The 4142-nt window shown below is 48.0% G+C and overlaps 1 long non-coding RNA gene across 1 annotated transcript; it reads left to right on the forward strand.

Annotated features, from left to right (window-relative positions):
- The first annotated feature begins 602 nt into the window (after positions 1-602).
- LOC122367646 lies at positions 603-3832 on the forward strand. The gene is made up of 2 exons (XR_006254093.1): positions 603-820; positions 2268-3832. It is a non-coding gene; the product is annotated as an uncharacterized LOC122367646 (long non-coding RNA).
- Positions 3833-4142: the final 310 nt, after the last annotated feature.

Below are 4142 nucleotides of genomic sequence, written 5' to 3' on the forward strand. Positions count from 1 at the left end.
GTCAATATTTTTCGGTGAAATTTGGTAGATATTCGTTTTCGCTCTTTCTGAACCGAGCGACATCACTTTCATGCCAATTCATAAACTTCTTTGAAGGTGGGAGGGTCCCTTTAACCCTGTTCCTGGGCAAAAAAGCACGCTCTCAGGTTTTTCTTGTAGATACCATTGCGAAACGCCGCAAGACATTCAGCTCATACTTGGTGGCTTTTCCCAAATATTCAATGTACAAATGTCGTCACGAAACGTTGTTACGAAACTAGTTTTATGCCATGTAATTGAATGGGATAACCCGTGCAATATTTACCAATATTATATGATATCACATAAGGTGACCTTCGTTCATACCTACACCACAACCACAAATTATCAGACCATTTACCTCAAACCACGTGTCTTTCCAGCCATGTCGTTCCCCCGGCTCCGGGAATTCTGCCGTGACTCACCTCTCTGTCATTCACCCACCCAGCGCGGCGGCGGTCTACTGTGGTTTACAAACCACCCCAGGGTGTGTTCGACACTGTCCGACACCCCCAGCGGCTGCCCTGGAGTCGCCTCTGCTGGTATTTCCCACATAACACCCGCTGGCTTTGTTCCAACAGGAGCCCGCTGTCTGTAGAACAAAAGGGCCTGTTCAGACGGACCGGCCACACAGCACGCCACGCTCGTGGAGCGCGGGTGTCGGGTTCAAACCTCTGGCTGGAGCAGAGCTGACAGGACGAGCCACAGAGCTTTGAAGGACAGACGGTGGAGCCAGGCAGCTCATTCGGAAGGTTTCATTATGACGAAGGGTTACGGCAACAACCATCCGCTGGTGAACATGGTAAGGAATGGCCGTATTTGGAATTGCTTTTGCCTTTTTATTGTAAGTTAATTTACACAGAAACTTAACCCTCGCCCACATTGGTGTTTTTTTTTCCAGCCGCGAACGTATAAGGGGGGGGGGGTCCGTTGGACCCCTTGCCGTTTCACCCCTGCATGGAGCAAGAGCTTCGCGGAAAAAAAAACGATCGTGTTGCCCGTGACAAGAGGAAGCCGATGATACCTAGTTTTAAGGTCCTAGGTCATTCGCTGACCTTCCAAGTCAGGTCAATGACCCAAAAGTTGGGAAAGTCGGGACCTGTTAGAGCGTCGTAAAGTGTGGCTGCTGTGGTTTTTCGGGGTGCTGATCACGAATGTCATGTTAGATTTGATCACAAATGATGTGTTCATGCATTTAGTCCAGGCTGGGTCAGGCCAGGTCAGGTCAACCAGCAGGGGTCCTGCCGGGTATTCGTAGCAGGTGTCAACCGGCTCTGACAGCTTCGTAACATGTTACGAAGGCACCAAAACTACTTCGTAAATGTTCATATTGTTTTCATGTGCTAAATCGAATACAGCTCCAAAACTAGCCTAGAAACATGCAAAACTCAAAAAAGTGGAACGAGGTCATCAAAGGTCAATGACCTGACCTGACCTTCAGGTGACCTAGACACCCACCCTAATGCATGGGGGCAACATCATATCACATGTTTGAACGCTTGAAACCACGAAGACTGCAAACGCGCGGCTAATGCGAGCCGACATACGCCGAATCGCGATTCCGGCCAAACATGGTCTCGAAAAGTAAGTCACAGGTCAAAGGTCATTTGGGTCAGGGTCATGAAATTTCCAGGGTAGGTGTAAAATTGATAAATGCGAGGGTACTGAAAGGTCTTTGCCATAGGTGTCGATTTCCGCCGGGTTGGGGGTGCCCGAGCTCTCCAAATTCCCAGCCAGCTCGGCCGGCTGGGAATTTGGAGCCCCAGCAGGCGGCGCGGGTCAAGGTCACCGCTAGGGCGGCGGCGGATTTGCTACGCTCGGGCACCCCCAACTCGGCAGAAATCGACACCCATGGTCTTTGCGATCGGCTGCTTTTTACGCGAGTTATTCGCGAAAATCCGAGAAGGGTTCGTTCGACCCCCCCCCCCCCATACGGGCCAGGGTTAATATTTTTTGTGGTGTCATTGCCTTCATAGCAGCATACCTTCATAGTTCATACTTTGGTCTTATATGAGCATAGGAGTGAGGAAGTGACACAGGACCCTATGTGATCTTTTAGTATGTAATGTGTTAGCCTGGACTTCATTGGTGTCAAACGGTGCTCAATAGAAGCTTCTTCATAAAATAGGTATTCAGGTAGCCTACTGCACACCCCATAGCGTAAAACGTCTTAGCGTTTGTTTTTGTTTTTCTTCTCCTCGTAAGTTTGTGATAGCCCTCTGAATTTCTCCTTTGTTTTTCATTCACAGATGCTCATCTTGGCTCTGGTAGTCTCTACGCAGGCCCTGCCAAGCCCATTCCGCACCACCGATGTGACCTCCCCTCTCACCGAAAGTGGACTCGTCCCTCCCGGCATTGACCTCGGCCAGACCTTGGAGTTGGACACGGCGCCGAACATAGGGGGCACCACCGGTCAGGTTGGCCCGGGTAGCAGCTGTGGCCTGAGAGGACGCTGCGGAGATAGTTGCTGCACCATCCTGACCTCTGACCTCACAGGACTGAAGTGTCCACCAACGCAGGTGTTTGTTGTTAGCGCCGGGAGGTGTGTGGATTGTGTGATCGACCCACATCCGTTGTGTCCGCGGGTGTCCGCCGGTGGTCGGTTCTAGGGTCTGTTCGGGAGCAATGTACGTCGTTAATGCGCGTGCGCTGGGGTGCACGGTTCGGGTCAACGAGTGATAGTGCTTGTAACTTGTAAGCACAGGCCACAGCGATGGCGATGAACGACCGCCCGGTTTGGATATTTTACTAATTTCAGAGCCCTAATTATTAAATCATAAAGTAGTTTCTTTTTATATCAATACTGAACAGTGTCATTCGTTTAATCTCGCCGAGGGTACCTAAAACGGCTACAATTTCATAGGTAGGTACGCAATACGCATGTTTAACTTAAACCCTATTAGTGGCAGGCTCCTGGCTACCCCTAGTCCCTACATATTAGTGGCAAGGGGAGGGCCGGGCTGTTTACGCCCCCCCTTGATATCCGAGATCTAACCCGCTGATTTTTGCAATTTAAACGGCATTCGATTCCACTGGACAACTTCAGATACTTTTTGACTGTTTACCGCGGCTAAGGCCACATGAATATAATGAATTCAATCGATCCAGGGCAATCTAACTACTACCAAAGCGTTCATCAGATGGTACAGTGCATGTACCTATACATGAAACTCTTTTTGTATACCTGGATCCGCCTATTATGGGAAAAACGTATCAAAAGATGATGCACAACCACTCTGCCATAGATAACATGATTCATGTTATGTTTGATTCTGCATATGTTATCACATGGTAGGTTTTAGTCGCTGTTCATAAAACTGGTGCATACAGTTAGGTACCTATAATGGATCTGACATCAGCATCGTGGTGTTCACCCAAAACACTCACTTTACGAATAGGAGCTCCCGATTTCTGATGGTCTGAAACCGCCCCTGTTACAGGTAGCAGCTTGAAATTTTTAGGGAATGTGTCCAGTTTAGTTTTAAGCAGAGTCAGCAACTTTCAGCATTTTACCTTTAGGCCGTTCCAGAGGGATTCTTGAAAAACCTGAGGCGTTGATGACCCCCCCCCCCTCCCCCTCCGCCACAAATAGGGTGAACGGTACAAACGGCGATGCACTACTCAGCTTTGTTGATGTTTGGAAGGAGATTCCGCTGAACCAGCAATAACGGTTATTGGTGCATTGGTGAATCGTTTCAGTTGGTGTGGGCTATTGTGTTACCTTTTATGCACTACTTATGAGTGTAGGTATTTTTTGGCAAACGCGATATGAAACTACAATGTTCCGGTTATCAGTGAATACATTTTTTGAATATTTGTTGTATGTGGGCTTATATAAAGCATCATCGACACTAATATCGCTTTCTTCATCGACGGCAATCACCGCTCGAGAGCACGCATATTTTACTTTGGATCATATTTAAACGAACAGTACGGTAAAATAAAACTTAACTCGGTGTTCGATGTCCATTACTTTACCGTCTGTTTTTGCTGACAGCGTCTCTACTATACGCCATACACATCTTAGCTAAAATATTTCTAGGAATAAGCGAGCTTCGAAGCACCTGTATCACCCTGTAAGACCCTGGGTCAAAAGTCAAAAGTGAGTGATCTTTAAATCTTTG

Source organism: Amphibalanus amphitrite, unplaced genomic scaffold (genome assembly GCF_019059575.1).
Source record: "Amphibalanus amphitrite isolate SeventyFive unplaced genomic scaffold, NRLGWU_Aamphi_draft 000885F_arrow, whole genome shotgun sequence".
Classification (NCBI taxonomy): domain Eukaryota; kingdom Metazoa; phylum Arthropoda; class Thecostraca; order Balanomorpha; family Balanidae; genus Amphibalanus; species Amphibalanus amphitrite.